We start from the raw sequence: 21461 nt of genomic DNA, 5'->3' as shown, positions 1-21461 counted from the left end.
TGCCTTCCACTCAGGGTGTGATCCCAGCATTCCGGGATCGAGCCCCACATCGGGCTCCTCCACTGGAAAACTACTTCTTCCTCTCCCACTCCCCCTGCTTGTGTTCCCTCTCTTGCTGGCTGTCTCTCTGTCAAATAAGTAAATAAAATCTTTAAAAAAATAATAAATAAATAAATAAATACCTGTTTTCTGAAAATATCTTTCCTTTGTTCCATACATATTGATTCTCATAGTTAGAATATAATAACTCCTCGAGTTTTTAAAATTATGTTTTATAGCTGAAAGCAAAAATTACCTGATGTCATTCTCAAATGACATGCGGACATGATACCTAATAAAACTACATTATAAAATAGAGAATATATGGAACTAAAATGCAGTAAGATATGTACTTTCCTTTAAAATTGGTAAATATTGATATTAGTAAATGGTAATGTTACATATATAGATTGTGATCCCTAAAATGGCAGTGTTTGGCAAACTACTGCCCTTGAACTAAAACCCATCCTCCATCTGTTTTTGCACATAAATTTTGACTGGTACATAACGATGTCCACTCATTTATGCATTGTTTACGGCTATTTTTTGCTGCTCTTGCAGAGCTGACTAGGTGACCATATGTCTCACAAAACTTACACTATATACTATCTGATCCTTTAGAGAAAATATTTACCAATAGGAAACAACTAATAAAAGCTTATAAAATGATATATAATAATCATAAATATGGATAAATCAGACAACAAAAACAAAAATAAACAAGTGGGACTACAAACTAAAAAGTTTATGGTCAATAAAATCAGCAGAGTGAAAAGGCAACCTATGGAATGGGAGAAAATGTTTATAAGCCATATATCTGGATAAGGGATTAATCTCCAAAATATGTAAGGAACTTAATAGCAAAAAAATTATGAAACAATTAAAAAGTGGGCCAAGGACTCTGAATAGTCATTCCTCTAAAGAAAACACACAAATGGCCAAGCAGGCTATGAAAAGACGCTCAGCATCACTAATTGTCAGAGAACTACAAATCAAAAACAATGAGATATAACCTCTCACCTGTCTGAGTGGCTATGAACAAAACAAGAACGATAACAACAAAGAAAGCAAGTGTTGGCAAGGATGTGGGGAAATTAAAACTCTTACACTCTGTTGGTAAAAACGTAGAATGGTGCAGCTGCTTTGGAAAACAGTATGGCGTTTACGCAAAAAATTAAAAACACAACTGTTATATGTACCAGCAATCCTGCTTATGGTTATATATCTAAAATAACTGAAATCAGGATCTCAAAGAGATATTAGCACTCCCATGTTTACTGCAGCATTATTCACAATAGGCAAGATAAAGATGTAGCAATAACATACATGTCCATCAGCAGATGTATGAATACAGAAAATATGGTGTATACATACAGCGGAATGCTGTTCATACTTAAAAAGAAGGAAATCCTACCATATGTGACAACATGGACAAACCTGGAAGACATTATACTAAGTGAAATAAGCCAGGCATAGGAAGACAAATGCTGCACGATTCCACTTTTCTGACGAAGGTATTTAAAATAGTCAGATTCACAAAATCAAAGAGTTGAATCAGAGTTGTCAGGAGCTAGGAGAATGGGAAAATGAGATACTCATCAAGGGTCATAAAGTTTCAGCTCAGTAAGAAGAATCAGCTCTAGATAGATATCTGCTGTACATTATACCTATAGTTAACAATAATGTATTACACACCTAAATTTTGTTAAAATGGTATATCTCATGTTCAGAATTCTTACCACAATAAAATAAAATTTGAAGATGTGGATAAACCAAAATGGTTACTAAACAATATTCAAATAATCCACAGGAAAACAGTAAAGAGGAAATAGTGGAACAAAGCATATGCACACACACACACACAGAAAAAAATAAGTGATATTATGGCAGATTAAATGTTTTCTTTTGTTTAAGTAGATCATTCTAATTCTTCATTTCACTTTTATAATTTTCTTAGGATCTAGTTATTTAGAACGTGCTCATCAACTTTACCTATTTTTTTAAAATTACTCTTTCTATAACCAGTCTCTGGTACCTGATGGCGTTTAACTTTTATTTGACAAAACAAATTCAAAAACGTTTATTGAACACTACTATTTTGTGGATAATTTGCTAGTTTTTGGAAGTTATAATAAAACTCTGAAGATGTTACAGTTCATATTTTAAGTGAATAACTTAACTCCAACAACCTTCTTGTCCTAGAGTAAGTAGTACAAGAAGGAAAGTGAAGGAAAGGCTTTAATTTCGATGATTTCCTAGATACATATTTATCGCTCACTATGAAACTAGCAATTACTTAATATGGAACTATGAATAGCACTTAGAATGATCTTTATTATGTAAGAATCATATAAAATAGTCATTTTGTAGCATGAAAGATCAAATAATTAATTCTATCCACTGGAAATAGAAAAACTTCTTATATGAGGTAATATTTAATTTTCTACCAGAAAAGGGGGAATTTTTCCTACAAGCAGAAGAAAATACATGTAAAAGTTATGAAAGCAAATGGAACATAGGAATATATTCAAAATGCTCTAGTGGAAATTAGATTTAAATATAACACAGAAGTTGGAGAGAAATAGATATGGATAATCATGATAAATGCAATAGCAGAAGAAAGATTTGAAGCAATATTTAAAGTGAATGAATGAAAGATTGAGAAAAATAAAGAACACATACCAAAGATATGTTATCGCAGTTGGCAAGAACACTGCGTGACTGGGAATTATAAGGCATGGTAAGAATGAGGCAACCAAGAATGTGTGGGGGAGAAAGATAAAAAAAAAAATAAAATTAGAATTAAAAAAATACATATATGTATCAACAAATTTGAGACTCTAAAAGGTGTCCTCCGAACCTAAAACAAATTACATACTAGGTAACATAAAGCCCAGGTTTTACTGTAATCTTTGTGCCATGATTTGAAAAAGAATAATGAAAACTCATCAAGAGAAATATCTCTGAGAAAGTTTTACTTTTTTCTTTTCATAACTTTAAGTTTAATAAAGCAAACCAAGTCAAAGGAAATGAAACCTAAGGAATGTATTTTTAATACTCAAATTAAGAATAAGACAAGGTCAAAATATTGATTTCTAAAAGAGATTTTAGAAGCATGAGAATCAATACATATGGAACAGTGGGAAGACTATTTTAGACAACAGATAAAAAAGATCTACTGTCTTCCGTGATTATGCTAAAAGCAGAGACTATGAGGAGCCCTAGGAGGTAGGGGAAAATAAAAGGAATTCAAATAAGAGAAATAAAGTTGCTTTGGTGCTTATCCATGCATAATATCTATGAGTAAGTTTGAAAATTAGAAAGCATTTGTCTCTAAAATGAATCAGACCATTAGGAGATCTCATAGAATAACAATAATTTGATCATGTTTTTAAATTCAGGAAAGAAAATACTTAGACGACTTTAGTAATCCAAATTTTTAAAGACTGGGAAGCATAGAAGCACTTAGAAATCATAAATTGAAAAAATGAGAAAAAAAAAGAGAGAGAGAGAGAGAAATATCTGGTTAGGTAAAGATTTGTTTTTACTGCCCTAAAACCCTGACTCAAAATCTAGGGGGGGGGGCAAAAAAGGAGGAAAACCCCTCTGGAAAAAATATCTTTTTTTTTTGTTGTATTTTTACAATTATTTGTCATAGATCAGTAAGTAAGCAACCAAATACGTTCATTCATTCATTCGTGTGTTCATCCATTGTTTATGGTTCTTTGTTTATGTGACAATTTGGGTATTGCAAATACTCCTAAACCTCCCACATATCATACTTCAAGGTACAATAACACCATTCATCCTGTCTGAACCCCCTGACAGACCATTCTATCATGCAATAAACTTTTTTTCTGTGTTCTATTAAGTACCCCCGCTGTGTTTTATGGGACAAGTTTAGCAACTATAAACCAAAAAGTTTTGCATTTGGATGGAAACCTAGCCTGTGAATAACCTAACTCAGAATGTAGTAACTGATCACTGTAAACCCGAGGCAATTTATGCAAATTCTGAATCCTATGAAGACATATTTTGACAAAATTTAGAGTAGGTATTGATGGAAAGTGATTTAATTCTCAGATAACATGTACCTTTGAAGAATGGAAGACAGAATCTAAGTATAAAACAATTTTAACCGTTCTCTCCCCACCTGACTCAGTAACTCTATTGAGCTGCCACAGAAAGGACAGGACTCTAAAGGAGCTGACTCTGCAGTTGAGGCTGACCTGAGGGCAGGGGCAACAGGAGGCCATGAGCAGGCTGTCCTGCTTGCTGGTGGGCATCAAGTCCTTCTCTGAAGCAGGAGGTGGGTAGTCCCTCTCCGTGTCTACCACATCTTGGCGTCTGTGTTAGGGTGCCTTAGTTGAGCTCTTTGCATTTGAGTTAATGCTTCGATTCTCCCCCATATCAATGCCTGATTCTATTTTTCATGTGACTATTTTGTAGCAAAGTTTAGAATACTCTAACAGGGCTACCTTGTTTAATATGGTTACTCCCATCTGTAGCAAGAAAATCCCAAATATGTGTCCCCTCTTAAGAGTTAGGACTGAGGTAGAAGATAGCCAGGATATTCAACATGTCATTATTTCATAAACAAATTATGTCACACTATAAAGTTACCTGATAGTTTCCCACCACATTAAAACATTGGAAGAGAAGTTCTTTGTTTCCTGATCCATATGACTAGCTTTATTATCTTTGTCTGATACTATATGAAGACATCACCACCCTAAATTGATTTACTGAGATTTTTTGGAGTCTGGATACTAATAAAATAATAATTAACATTTAACAGATATTAATAATTTAGAAACTGATTTTACAAACCCTATATTATCCAACATTCACAAAAAATAGAGGTAATGATTATAAAAATAACATTTATTGGCATTCAATATGAACCAGACACAATGTGAAATGTTTATGTAGGTTATTGCATTTAATATTCCTGGCAATTTTTGAAGTAGGCATTAATAGTATTGTCTCCATTTAAAAGTGAAAAGTTTAGAACTCAAAGAGAAGCACTTTGTACACAGAGAGCAGTAGATGTGTGACAGAGCCAGACACTTTAACCAGTACACTCTTTTGTCTGAGGAAGACCATATATAGTTATAATCCTCACTCGCCAAGTGAGAAACCTACATTTTTCAGAGAAGTGTCTTAGTATTCTTTAAATGTGGTGACTAGAAATTTCAACAGTTGAAAAAAAAGAAGCTTCAATAGTTGATAGTGGAACAGAGTAGTTTATTAAAATAATTACTAACATTGCTAATAATAGTATCTATAAATAACAGTATTTATAAATAAATGTTAATTTTAGCTCTCTTATGGGAAATATGAGTGAAAAATATACTGAGAAAGAATTAAATGTATAATATACATAACTGTACATATTATTTAGAAAACACTGACTGTGTCCTTCACCTTTATGTTCAAAAATTTTCTATTGAAAGCAGCTTAACGTAATAATATATATTTGATTCAAGTCTTGCCAGTGCCAAATTTAATCTCCGGAAAATAATATGAAAAACAATGAAAAAGGTGTTTAATGTGATTCTTCAGTTTGAAATAGGAGATACTCCCCTGTTTTTGTGGGTGTGTGTCTGTCCTTCACTGTGCAAATACTGAAAGAAAGAGAATGATCTTATCAATTTTGGAAGTGATTTTCTTGCCTCTTCTCTGTAAAAGGTGAAGTGCCTACCACTTGTTTTGTAGCCTCAGTGTTTCTCAGCTGAAATTAAAAACTGGCTACCATATAGGGAGGGAAAGGAAAGACCAAAGAAAGTGGCAGGCCACTCCAGATTGGCAGGTGGTGCTGTTAATAAGCAGGGTGTCTTTGTCCTCCTCCGCCTCAAAACCAGTAGATCTCAGCATTCACCCACCAGAATCTTAAAATTTATGTAGAGAATTTAATGGGGTTCTGTCATATACACCATCCAGAGGGTCTCAGCAACACCTCATTCTCAAGGCTATGTCCTTCAAATGGCTCGGGTTATGGGAATGATGGGTGGATCACGCATTCCAAGGACAAGAGTGGGTGAGAAGCCTCCAATTTCTGGGTCCAGCTCAAGGGTCAACCAGAGGGTATGTCCTTTCAGTGACCTCACCCAACACCACTACATACAATTTTGCAGAAAAAACTGTCCTTTGCATGACTCTTAGAAAGTAGGCCAGAATACCAAGCTTTTATATGTATAATCAAAGAAATAATGAATCATAATTTATTCATAGGTTATTGAGTACATGCTTTGTAATGCATAAATATGGATATATACAATTTTTATTATGTAGTACATATTTAAGAATTTGAGAATTTATCATGTTTGAATATGTGATCAAACAGGCACAATGTATTATTTTTGAAATAAAATAATATGAAGTATTAAGTTCTTTTTAGCTATTCATCTTATACATTTTATAAAGTACACAAAATTATGAATTAATTTAACCATTAAAAAACATGAAATATATAAAATGAAATGAAAATATGAAGGAATGATTGTATTTCACTTTATTTTCATTTTAAATGCTACCCATATACTTTGTATGATCAATGTAAGTTAGTAGCAAGGCTTCTAAGATATTAATTAACTTTCCGGGGATGAAATATTCTTATAACTGTTTCCATTAAAATTATGTTTCATTAAATATCAATTGAATACAGCTAAAGTGACTTCTATTCAAATGTCTAATCAGGTATTATACCAAAATATCAACACTGATTTACCCATAATAAAAACATGCTGGGGTGGTGAGATTGAATTGTAATGATATAAATATTCCTATTCATTCTAACAAATGTCTAAGTGTCAGATAAAATAGAAAATTAAGTAAAATCCCTATGTAAGGAAATAATTTGGCATAAATTTCTAGATAAAATTCCACGAAACTGTACTATAGGAAAAAATTGTATAATGTGAGTTACTACCTTCACCTTAAATCTTTGATGGATTTCATGTTTAAAAGATTCTAAATTGTCATTATACCTTGATATCAAGGTATTTGAGTCGCTTTAAGGCTAATACGGATAGTAACACTGAGTTTCCTCTAAGGTGTATGTTTATTATGCCTTAATTCTTATCTTCAGTTATGTCTGGAAATACATTGATAGAGCACTACCAACCTATTTTACAAACCTGGAAATATACTGATTACCATTTAAAGTCACTGGCAGATGTATCATTGTGATAGCTGTGTATATTCTTAAAGTATGACATAGTCAAAGTTTACACAATTCTCAAGGGCTTTGACATTCTAAAATATCTCCTTTTCTTTTTTTTCCCCCTCAAAGTCAGAGGGAGCCTATTAATAGATTAGCTATTGGAATCACTCTGGTGCTTTTCATATTTTCTCTTGAAAAAGCCCAGATAGAGCGATAAGTGAGAAAGTGGGGAAGAAGTTGGTCAGACACCTAGACTGTCTCCTCTATCAAGTTCTTTAGATTTGTTTACGCAAAAAAAAATAATAAAAAAGACTTAATCTAGAATTCTGATGTCAATAAAAAAAATGTTACTTAAGTGTTCTGCCTCTAATACTCTGGCATCCACAGAAAGGAAGAAGCGAAATATTTAATTCAGATGACTTTTCATACATCCTATATTATAAGTTACATTTTGACTAGAAAGTTAGACATATTGGAAAAACTACAAACTCCCTGTGTCTGATGGCAAGAGATTTATTTATTGGGCACTTTACAAACAGGATATTTTAGGAACCTGGCGTCCTTGTTTGGATTCCCCCAATAAAGCAAGGTTTGGGACAAGGATTCCTAGACAGATATTTATTTTGACAAATGATACTAAAGAACCAAAATGGAAGGAGTGTAAGAATTGAAACAAAGGGAACATTAGTGGGATATTCCATCTATAGGCCATTAGAATTCAAACCCACTAGGAACTCCATGAGGGACCCTGTATCAGCCAGATACATGAAAGAGGGCTGTGTTTGTATACCCAGGAAGTCTCAACTGTTCCACAGTTATATATGTACAAGTGCATCAGCTCAGAGGAGTAGACTTTAACAGTCATCCAATGCAGCTGAGATAGATAAACACCATTCAGAAAGCAAGAGATGTGTTGTAGATCCATAGCAAGGTACTGTCATGTTGAAGCAAGCCTAGAGTGTTTGTGGGAGAAACACAAAAGATGTCAGATAGACAGCCCCTCTCCTTGCACCACCCAAGACTTCTTATGCCCTACATTAAGACTAATATACTACAAAATATTTAATATAAGATTATTAATTGAATAAGTTGAAATACTCAGAATTATAACTGGTCCCTAGGCCTTAACTGATACTCATCATCCCCCTCTTTTACATAAATTCTAGGTCACTTTTATCCCTAGCAAGTCCTTCAGCTGTTCTTAGTTTCTTCACTGATGAAAGGACCCAGATCTTGATCCCTAAAGAATAAGAGCCTTTGCTCACTGCACTTGTGAGGTTATAGTTGTTGCGATTGTGCATATAACTATCACTGGGCTTAGATCATCAAGGGTTGCCCCAGTGAATCTTCTAGATTACAAATATTTTCCTTTCCTGCTTATTGGGTTGCTAAAACTCTAGCAATCTCCAAAATAAGTTAACTCCTCTTGCTGTCTGCTGAACCACCGAAATGAGAAGCCCAATGTGACCATGTGGTAGTTACAACTTCAGGTTCAAAGAAAGCCAGTTACTGTATCCCCTGGTAGAAGTCCCCTTCCACCCTACTCCAGACCAAGACTTTTAAGACTAGAGGAGACAAAGTGAAAATCTGGCAAGTGAGTTGCAGGGTGTAATGGTGTATTTGGCTAATTATACTTCTACCACTGGTTCCTGGGAAAACAACAGTGACTACCATGAGTATGAGCTGTTGACATGTATTTCACGTTGTAGAACCATTCCCTAAAGCTGCAGAATATTTTTTTTGGAAACTGACATACTGATCTTTAATAGGCCATTCCAACATTCCATTGTGCTTCCAGATCAAGCAGTGCATGGTAGGACCAGCAGATCAGGCAATTATGCACCCATTACCATATACTTTTTTTATCATAAAATGGGTCCTTTGGTCTGGACTGCTAACTGTGATATCCTATAAGAGGTTGTGCTGGAAAAGAAACTGCAGGTAGAAAAAGCAAACCTTAGTATTAAGACCAATAATGAATAATCATTATCCCTTCAGAGGTAGAAATGATTCAATATAATCAATGTGCCTTTATGTGTCTGGTTCTCTTTTTAAAGAAGAGTAGCATATTAAAGGCTGGATATTGGTTTCTGTTTTTGATAGGTCTGACCCTTAGAAAAGATAGTAACAAGATGAGAACTAATGCATGCTAATGTAACTGCTACCATAGCCACTCCACTTATAAACCATTTGTGCAAATACCAGGATAGTTAAGAAGAGACTGACTGACAACATTAGGATGAATCAATCTATCTACAACAATGTTGAGTAGCTCCTTTTTGGTGACTACACTCTGGTGTGAATTATTGTAAGATACACAAACACCTAATACATTGTGACATTCTAAAATATCCGTTTACTGTCTCTTGAAATTTCAATTTTATTTCTTCCAGACCCCTAACTAGCCATCCAACCTATTTTCCCACTACTGGAAATAAGTGTTTAGTTATATATTATGCCGTTTTCCACATAAAATGTAAATAACTATGTTTAATGCTCACAGTTATGCCCTCTGAGAGAATTTCCTGATGCATTATTTAGGGCCACACCACAAGAAAGCTAGAGTGCAATCCCAACCCCTTTTTAGTTTATACCAACATATCAAGCTGATAAACTAGTAAACCAGTTTATTCATCTACTGTTATTTGGTTGAAAAAATCTCCATCCTAATCCATAGATGTGAGTTAAAGCAAAGGCTTCAACGTAATACAGATAGGCAACATGGGTGTGTGATCATTTAACTTACCAGAACCCCAACTATACTGCACAATTTCCATCCTAAAGAGATTGCTTTGGACCTCTGAACTTGCAATTTACTAGATCAGAAAATATCAAGATCAGGATTGGTGGATTTGATTAGTCATTTATAGGACCCACTCACTTGCTGGGATATCTTTTCAAATAGCAAATCAGGCTCTGCTGCAAAAGGCATAGCTTTGCTTCAGAATCCTAGAGATCTGCACTTTTCTCTCTTGGTTAGTTATTTTACTGATGCTACAATGCATTACCACAAATTTAGCGGGTAAAACAACACACATTTATTATCTACAGTTCTGTAGGTCATAAATCCAGGCATGGTCTGGCTAGGTTTTATGTGAAGTATCTAAAGCCAAAATAAAGGTGTCAGCCAGATACAGTTTTTGACTGGAGAACATGGGGAAGCATTTGCTTCCAAACTCATTTAGATTACTGGCAAAATCCCAATCTTTGTTGTTACAGTACTGAGATCCTCAATCCTCAATGCCTGTCAGCCACCGCTACTCTCAGCTCCTAGAGTTGGTTTGCATTTTTTGCTACTTGGTATTCTCCATCTTCAAAGCCAACTATACATTGTCAAATGTCACTAATGACAAATCCTCTCACATTTTGAATATCTCTCACCAGAAAGACCCTCCATTCCTTTTAGGACTCACCTGATTAGATCAGGGTCACCAAGGGCAATCTCCTTATCTTAAGATAAAGTAATTTGGGACTTTAATTACTTCAGTAAAATACCTTCTAATATATATAATCATTAGTGTTATTGGGTGAGGGCCACTGAATTAGAATTTTAGAATTAATTAGAATTAGAATTAGAATTAGAATTATTAGAATTAGAATTAGAATTAGAATTATTAGAATTAGAATTAGAATTAGAGTTAGAATTAGAATTAGAATTAGAACTAGAATTAGAATTAGAATTAGAATTAGAATGAAAATTATTAGAATTAGAAGAAGGGCGCCTGGGTGGCACAGCAGTTAAGCATCTGCCTTCAGCTCAGGGCGTGATCCCAGCATTATGGGATCAAGCCCCACATCAGGCTCCTCCGCTATGAGCCTGCTTCTTCCTCTCCCACTCCCCCTGCTTGTGTTCCCTCTCTCGCTGGCTGTCTCTGTCTCTGTCGAATAAATAAATAAAATCTTAAAAAAAAAAAAGAATTAGAATTAGAATTAGAATTGGAATTAGAATCCTACCTCCCACACTCCCCTGGGCTTATTAGACACTCTTCCCAAATCCATGGAGGTTTGCAGAGTTGTTCCTTGGAACAATCTAAGCTGTTCTCTTGATAGTAGTATATGAAAGATACAACAACCTGGCCTTGACTTTAAGATGATGTCTCAGCATAACCATACCACTGGATACATAAAAACTTCACAAGTATTTCAGGCCCCTGAAAACCTTTGTAAGCACATCTCTTGGCAGGTATACATCTTACTAAGGCATCCAAAGTAACTTGTTTTTCCTGTTTGCCAAGTTCAACTATCATAACACTCCAACATAATGTTCTATGAATTGTCAGTGTTAACATCCCTGTAGAATAAATTGTGAGTGAAATCAGGAGTATGAATATAGCTCTGGGACAAATGTGGACTGTTGTCCATCTCACATAAAACAGAAGAACTTTTGAATACTTTTCTAAAAACAAATTTAGAAGCCATGTTAAACCATTAGCCACATACCAAATTTTCCAAGTCCCCTGGAAGTCCCCTCAGGCAATTCTGCTCATCGTAGTTCAACCCCTTGATCCAGGAACTCATCACATATATCTCGAATACAAATAAAAAGAGGGGTTGTCATTCTACCTGACCTCAAATACTCATGTGCTTTTTGGAGTGTATTATGTTTATGTCTAGTCAGTTGTGACTGGTCATTTCCCTCAACAGTGAAACAGTCTGTTACATAACTATTATCTTTCCACAGAGTCTCAGTAATTATTTCATCCAGGGGTAGATGTCTATGAATCTGCTGATGCTGAAGTAGGAAAAGGGAAGAAGTTCATTGCTGCTTCCCATTTCTACACTCCTCCCCTCCTGGAAGTCTGGAGTTCCTGTTAAAAGCTGTGACTGTGATGTAGATACATCTTTCCCATCAGCATTCCAACTTGCAACAAACTCTGATTTGATCCATTCATCACTGTAAAAGCCATCAGCCAGTGTTAGTGAGCAAGCTGAACTGTGCTAACTTTATTTGGCTGTTGCTGAAGGAATAGCAGTTCTATCATGTGAGCCAAAATTCAGTTTCTAGGGCTCTGGTGTCCACTTGACTTAGGAATGTGAAGGGTCCCCTCTCCTTTGAGCAAGCAACTGCCTGGGGAGGCATTGTTGTCCTCCAGGCTTATTCTCTTATCTAAGCAGACTCAGAGAAGCCTGATGGCGGGGGTCGCAAAAGGAATAGTAGAGAGTTTCTGTTTTGTTTTGTTGAGTTTTTTGGTTTTTTTTTAATAAGTTTGAGACAAGATAAGCAATCCCCCTTCCCTGTGTGTTTGAGAATTCAGAGGCTATGTGTTATGGGGGTGAGAATGAATTGCCCAGAGCTCTAAAGGATGATAGTCCCCTAACACAGGCCTTCCTCACACAATGTCTTCCTAATGATAATCTCCCCTCCTCCCTTATCTTCCAGATGTTTCTTCCCCTAGAATTGTTTTAGCTTTCTGGTCATTATCCCAGTTTGCCCAGTCCTGACAATTTTATCCCTGTCAGTTCTTTCATATCCAGTCTGGTTTTTGTATCACCCACAGAGCTTCAGCTGCTGGCAAACTTCCCAGAAGTTTGGCCCACAGCCAGCAAACATTAATCCTTCAGACATCCCTGCAATTTAGGAGGGGAACTTTTCTAATACAACAGGCTGTCCCCAAATGGAATCAGAGTCTAAGGCAGTATTTTTTGCTCCTGAAGGTAGGCAGCTTTCTGTTCCCTTTACAATGGGTCAGTCTAGTGCTTTATTTAGAAGGGAGACTCCTATGTAAACTATTTCCTACTATTTGCCAGCGTTCACAAGTTGAAATCAACATTTAAATTTCTAGAAATTCTTTTGGGCTTAGATCCTCTGGCTTAAGGGGGATTAATTGTCTTCCCAGGCATTGTCACATGTCTATTTGTCCTGAAAAATTTCCCAAAGATCCTGGAGTTCTCTATAATACAAAACGCTGTAGCACCCCCACTATAGGATGGTAAGCTCTTTTTTCTTTTTTTTTCCCCTCTCCTTAACCTTAGGGCTCATAAGGGACTAGAGACTCATGGAGGGAGTCAGTGGACCTAAATTACAGGCACATTTCTCTCTCTGAAAACAAAGAAATGTACCTGGTTACTGGTTACTACCAGCTTTCTGTTCCAGTCTCTCATTTTAAGCTGAATGTACCTTATGAGGATTCCTGAGCAATATGCCTCCTCTTGGATACTGCATTCATTCATGGTACATTGTGTCTTATAGCAACAATGTAATCACAACTGGTGTTGAGATATTAAATTTTCACTATTTGACCAGTCACAGCATTAAAGGTTGGTAATATCAAGCAGTGTCATGAGTGTAGAAAATTAAGAACTGACCCTTACTCTTGATGTGATATATATTTATATATATAAAATATATAATATAATACAAACACACACACATGTGTATGTATTTCCTTCAGGGTGGGCAACTATACAGAAACTGCCAAAATTCAGTATATACTTATTTAGTAATTCTCCTTTTAGGAAATACACCTAGGAAAAAATTCACATATGGGCATAATATTCATGTACAAAGGTAGGGTTAAATAGTAGCCATAGTATAGAACCTTTACTGAGCACTGACTAAATGCCAGAAACAATGCCAAATTACTTAAATTTATTAATTCATTTACTCCTTGAAAATGAACCTATGAAAAAAGTACAATTATTATCTATATTTTATAGATGAAGAAACCAAGAGAAATTAATAAATTTGGTTAGATTATAAGGCGACATGTACCAAGACTACAATTTCAAAGGAGACCCTCAGATAGTTATACCATGAAATATCATAGAAAAGCCAAAGGAAATAATGGCCAGATTGTATGTATTGACATTAAGAAGAACTCATAAGCAAAGTAAGTTAGAGAAGACAAAACCATATTATCTCGCTTATACACGGAATCTAAAAACAACCAGCCAACAATAAAATTGAACTCACAGATAGAGAGAACAGATTGGTGGTTTCCAGAGGCTGAAGTGAGGGGATGATGGTGATCAAAATGTAGAAACTTCCAGTTTAAAATTATTATAAACAAGTTCTGGGGGATTTAATGTACAGCACTGTGGCTATAGTTAATAATACTGTATTGCATATTTGAAAGTTGCTAAGGGATTATGTCTTTTTTATTATCTAAGAGATTGTATCTTAAAAGTTCTTATCACAAAAAAAATTGTGACTATGTATGGTGATGTATGCTAACTAGACATTGTAGTGATCATTTTGCAATATATACAAATATTGAATTATTCTGTACCCCTGAAACTAATATGTCAATTATATCTCAATAAAAAAACCTTTTGCAGGGGCATATATTAAAGATTTTATTCAACAAACTTATTTGTGATTAAAACCAATGAGCAATAAGTGTGTCGAAAATTGTAAAAAAAAAATGTAGAATTGTTATTACTTAAAATCACCAAAACATCTTTGACTAAATTTTAAGAGGCATTCCAGATATCCTGGTGTTACTCCTGGACAAACTCTTGGTCTGCATTATTTTGTAGAAGAAACTGCATGTTTGTTCTGCTTATTCTGCCAAAGGGAACAGAGAGCTGGTACTGACACATGACAGCTGGCATCACTGAATTCATGTATCTCAATTCTGTAAGCTCCCTGATGTTTCCATTAAACATTTTTACTGTTCAAAATAATCAGAGGTTCTTCTCTTCTGTACTTTTGTTCTTCCTCCTCTTTCCTTCCACTTGTTGCAAACAAAGATTCTACTAATACATTGTCAATAGCAAAGTGATTTGGTCATAAGCTTTTATAACAAAACAATTTTAGAGAAGGAAAATGATAGTAAATGACACATGTTCTCCTCCCGTGAACAAGATGAGAGACAATGTATTCTGCTATGTCCTTTACTATGAAGTCCCCAAGACCATTGTCTTCAAGAGTGAGAATATAATCAGGAATCCAGCTGACGCAATGAATGTGATTCTGTTTCTTAGGCAAACTGCATAACAATGCCCCTTTGTCAGAATCCATGGAGCCAGCACTGAACATCAAATTCTTTTCCCTAGGGGGTCTCAAAAAAGAAGAAGATTCAGATGTCCTCAGAAGAGAGAGATGTAGTAAGTACTTTTTCTGGTAGCTATGAAACTCATGTGCATACTTTTATGTAAATGCCCTAGTAAATCATAACTTTGACAAAAGCTTAAAAAAATAAAACAAAACCCCGCTTTTAGGATAGTAATATAAGAGACTGTTTAAATCCTGAGGATAAAGTTAAGAGGCAAAAAAAATTATCTCTAAAGGAAAAAGAAAGTAAAAAGAGGTACTTGTAAAAGAAATTTAAGAATGTGAGGGAAAATATTGTTTAAATTGTTGAGAAGGAAAATATTAAGAAAAGCACAAAAAATAGGAAAGCAAGAATAAAAAGATTTTTTAAATAAAAGTTGATCAACTAACAAAGACAAGGGAAAAATTAAAGACTGAACTATTTTTAGAGACAAATATAATATATAAAAAGTTAGGATATTAACATTCTATGTGAACACTGATATTATATAAAATAATGACACTTAAGTACAAAGAAGAAAAATACTAAGTTTAGATGATACATGAAGTCATGTAATTAGGAAAATGAAATATGAGTAAAATGCATTCTTTGATTTGTTGAAAAAATAAAAGCAAGAGACACATCCTAAGTTTGAACACAGTGGTTTTTTTCATATTAATCGTCTTATATGCTATTTGATCTATATTTGTGGCCTAGTTTCTTACCTTAAGCCAAGTATAAATAAGGAAAACAAAGAAAATTGTAAATATTCATATCTGGTATAGCATTTCCTTCAAAAAGTAACAAGCTAACGGTAGACTATTGTAGCAAAGGTAACTGACTGCTCCAGCCCCTTGGGGGCAGCTGTTACTGGGAATGAACCAAACCTAATACTTGATCTTACTATATGAACGGAAGCTACTAGGTCTGGCCCCTCTATGAAAGGGACAATAAAAAGGTAAGACTATTTATATTCAATAGGAGCTAATACTGTGGACTGCACAACATGAAACTTTGAAAAGACAGAAATAATATATTTCAATAAAAAACAAAGAAGAGTGACATCACTAAGAAGGCAACATAGGTTGTTCCCGACTTTTCTCCCCTTCACATGAATAATACTGATACCTATTCCAGAATAAAACACCACTGAGAGAATCCTAGAGTACAGGTGTGAGGCTGAAGTACTCCTTCCCTGCACCACAGAGACCAGGAGACTTCATTAGAAGGGTAAAGAAAGCGGCTACACATTGACTGCACTGCCCCTTCCAAAGACCAGCACAGCACCAAATGGAGAGATCTCCCCTGAACCTCTGATTTCTCCAGTGGAAAAAGAGAACCTGGGGGTACAATCAGCCTTCTCTAGTACTGTGGGTCACTTTGTAGGATCCCCAACTCTGATCTAGCACCACCTAGATTGTAGGGTAACCTGTGGGGCTCAACCACTGGGAATTTTTAAAAACTTAAATGTAAGACTTTAAACCATGCAACTCCTAGAAGCAAACATAGGAACAAAGCTACCTGACATGGGTATTTGTAATCAATTTTTTGGAAATGACACCTAAAGCACAAGTTACAAAATAAAAAATAAACACGTGGACTACATCAAACTGAAAAGCTTCTGCACAGCAAAAGAAACCACCATCAGAGTGAAAATACAACTGATGGAATGTAAAATAATGTATTTGCAAACCATATAACCAATAAAGGGTTAATATCCAAATTATATGAAGAATTCATATAATTCAACAAAAACAACAAAAAAAACACAAATATCTCAATTAAAAAATGGACAAAGGACCTGAGTGGACATTTTTTCCAAGGACGATATAAAAAACATCAACAGATATATGAAAAAATGTTAAACATCACTAGTCATTAAGAAATGCAAATTAAAACCACATGAGACAGTACTTCTTAACAGAGTGGACATTATCAAAAAGATAAGACATAACAAATGCTGGTGTGGCTGTAGGGAAAAGGGAACCCTTGCACACTGTCAGTGGGATTATAAATTAGAACAACCATTATGGAAAACAATTTTGAGGATCCCCCCCAAAATTAAAAATAGAACTTCCATATGATCCAGCAATTCCACTTCTGGGAATATATCAACAAGTTACAAAAACACTAATGTTCATAGCAGCATTATTTACAATAGCTAAGATATGGGAACAACCTAAGTGTCTATCAATAGATGAATGAATAAAGAAATTGTGTGGTATATGGTCAATTAATCATCGACAAAGGAAGAAAGATTATGCAATAGGACAAAGTCCCTTCAACAAACGGTATGGGGAAAACTGGGCAACTACATGAAAAAGAATGAAACTGGACCGCTTTTTGTCACCATACATAAAAATAAACTCAAAATGGATTAAAAACCTAAATTTGAGACAAAACATAAAAATCCTAGAAGAGGGGTACCGGGGTGGTTCAGTTGGTGAAGTGTCTACCTTTAGCTCAGGTAAGGATCCCAGGACCCTAGGATCAAGCCAGGGCCAGGCTCTCTGCTCACTGGGGAATCTGCTTCTCCCTCTGCCCTCCCGCTGCTCCCTGCTCATACTTGCTCTTGCGCCCTCACTCTCTCTCTCTCTCTCACTCACTCTCTCAAATAAATGAATAAATAAATAATTTTTTAAAAATTAAAAAATCCTAGAAGAGAGCACAGGCACTAACGTCTTTGATATTGGCCACAGCAACATTTTTCTATATATGTCTCCTGAGGCAAGGGAAGCAAAAGCAAAAATAAATTACTGGGGCTACATCAAAATACAAAGTTCCTCCAGAGCAAAGGAAACAATCAACAAAACTAAAAGGCAACCTACTGAATAGGAGAATTATTGGCAAATGACATATCAGATAAAGGGTTAGTATCCAAAATTTACAAAGAACTTATAAAACTCAACACCCAAAAAAAAAATCCACTTAAAAAATGGGCAGAAGACATGAACAGACATTTCACCAAAGAAGCCATATAGATGGCCAACACACACATGAAAAGATGCTCAAAATCATTCGTCATCAGGGAAATACAAATCAAATCTACAATGAGATTATCACTTCACACCTGTCAGAATGGCTAAAATCAAAAATTCAAAAAAAAAAAGTGTTGGTGAGGATGTGGAGAAGGAACACTCATGCACTGTTGGTGGTAATGCAGCCACTCAGGAAAATAGTTCTGAGTTCCCTCAAAAAGTTAAAAGTAGAACTACCCTATAATCCAGGAATTGCACTACTGAATATTTACTTAAAAATACAAAAACACTAATTCAAAAGGATACAGGCACCCCTATGTTTCTAATAGCATTATTTATAATAGCCAAATTATGGAAGCAGCTTGTTGCCAATAATAGATGAGGGTATAAGGAAGATGTGGCATACACACACACACACATATATATACACACACAATGGAATATTATTCAGCCATAAAAAATGAATAAAATCTTGCCATTTGCAAAAATATGGATGGCGCTAGAGAGTATAATGCTTAGCAAAGTCAGTCAGTCAGAGAAAGACAAATACCATATAATTTGACTCCTATGTGGAATTTAAGAAACAAAACAAATTAGCAAAGGAACAGAGAAAGAGAGACAAATCAAGAAACAGACTCTTAACTATGATGGTTATCAGAGGGGAGGTGGGAGGGTAGATGGGTGAAATAGGTGATGGGGATTAAAGAGTGATCTTATCACAATGAACAACAAGTAAGTACAGAATTGTTGACTCACTATAATGTACACTGAAACTAATATAACTGTAGGTTAACAATACTGGAACTAAAATTAAAAACTTAATAAAAAAGAAGTTGTATATATGTGCAATGAAATATTATTCAACTATAAAAATGGGAAACCCTACCATTTGCAACAATATGAATGGACCTTGAAAGCATTACGCTAAGTGAAATAAGTCAGACAGAGAAAGACAAATACTCTATGAGATCACTTATATGTGGAAACTTAAAAACAAAAGAAGAAAGTACATATATATACATATATATGTATATATATAAAGCTATAACTTTGTATACCTTAATACAATGTTTATATTTCTCAGTTATACCTCAGTAAATTGGGGAAATGACAACAACATGGATTTGGAGACCCAAAGTACGTAGTATTGGTGTTATTAAGAAAGATTAAATAATAAAAGAGTTGTACCACATTAAAAAGATTGAGAGATTTCAGATAAATATAGCTGCCTAGCCATGCATTGTTTTCTCTCCATATACAAGGAGAATTATAAAATCAAAATATCTAAAACCTTCAGGAATTTTCAAATTAAAATAAAACCACAGGGTCACAACTATGTCCTCATTGTTTTCTTACACATTTACCAAAGCAGAAAACACTGGGCAGCGTGGGAAAGTGATTTTAGAAGAATGATTAAAAATTTGGAACAGGAGTGTTGTATTTAACCTGAATTTAAGACATCCTAGTGGAGATAATGACTATGCACCAGAATACGTACATCTGGAATTATAGGAAGTCGCAGAGTTGTTGCCATTTTGGTACTATTAGAAGTGAAAAAGACCACAGTGGACAGAGAAAAGAATTCTGAGTCCTAATCTCTAGAGATTCCAACATTCATAGGTCTAACAGAGATCTAAAAATGGGAGGAAAATTAAGACATAACTTGTCAAGCAATGTTCCTAGGTATCCTTAAATGTCTTTGATTGAACCATTTCGATTATTTATAAGTGTGATTGCTATTAATTCATTCATTCATATCAAGTATTATTTCTGCCCACTACACATAGGTTTTCTTATCCCTAATACCCTTTACATAATTTGCTTTTTACTTTTGCCTAAGGCTAGCTTCAGTATCATGTAGAATATATGGATTTAAGTTGTGACAATAATCGTCAATTATTTTAATGCCTTTTAAAGGTAACCTTTTCTCTTTTTGGTCATAATGAGTCTTTGAAAGGCTAAAGACTACAAGGAAATAGGAAAATAAACGAGTGTTTCTCCCATTTGTTTTTGATGGATGATTTTAAACAGAATAATTGGATAAATTCTACTTGTTTTCTACATTTTGGGGTATTTTTAAAATTGAATAGATAGAATACTATTGGTTAATAATGAAACATTTAAATAAGAAGCTTTTCTACTTGTCTGATTTATAAAACACCCTGGTTAAGGCTGTTTGGGGTTATATTCAATATAATAACTATAGGGGAAATGTGAGTAACTTTTAGTATCTTGTTATTGGTTGATTTTTTAAATTGCACTACTAGATATTTATCTAAAGTATACAAAAATACTGATTCAAAGAGGCACATACACCCTAATGTGTACAGCAGCATAATCGACAATAGCCAAATTATAGAAAGAGCCCAAATGTCCATAGAAGGATGAATGGATAAAGAAGAAATGATAACATACACACACACACACACACACACACACACACACACACACACACACACGGAATATTACTCTGCCATAAAAAAGAATGAAATCTCCCCATCTGCAATGACATAGATGGAGCTAGAGTGATGCTAAGCAAAAAAAGTCAGAGAAAGAAAAATACCATATGCTTTCACTCAAATGTGGAATTTCAGAAACAAAACAGATGAATATAGGGGAAGGAATAAAAAAGAGAGACGGAGGATAACTATAGAGAATAAACTGAGAGTTGATAGAGGGGAGGTGGGTGGGGGATGGGCTAAATGGGCGATGGGCATTAAGGAAGGTACTTGTTGTGATGAGCACTGGGTGTTACATGTAAGTGATGGATCACTAGATTATACTCCTGAAGCTAATATTACACTATATATTAATAACTAGAATTTAAATAAGACTTGAAACAAAAAAATTAATAAATTAAAAGTAAAAAATAAATAAATAAAATTGAATTCAGCGTGGAAAGGAAGAGATTTAAACAAGAAGCCTATAACTTCCATATTTCTTTAGCTGCAGAAAACTTAAATTGGGATAAATGAGTATTTGGAAGCAACTAAAAAAACACACACATTTTCTTGGGGTAAAATTGATAAAAAATTGTACACATTTTGAATACATCATGAGTTCTAACAAACTTAAAGATTTGACAAACCTTCACCACACCAAGATAAAGAATATTCCTCAATCCCTGAAGAACCCTAGTATCATTTTGTCACCAATTTTCCCCTCAACACCATCCACTGACAACCACTGATCTGTTTTCTGTGATTAGATTAAATTATTTTAGAAATATAAATTCAGTACATAATTTTCATTACCTAGTTGCTTTCCCTCAATATAGGATTTTGAAAATCAACCATACTTTTG

Source organism: Ailuropoda melanoleuca, chromosome 9, assembly GCF_002007445.2.
Source record: "Ailuropoda melanoleuca isolate Jingjing chromosome 9, ASM200744v2, whole genome shotgun sequence".
NCBI classification, from domain to species: Eukaryota; Metazoa; Chordata; class Mammalia; order Carnivora; family Ursidae; genus Ailuropoda; species Ailuropoda melanoleuca.
Note: the sequence above shows the minus strand (reverse complement) of the source record.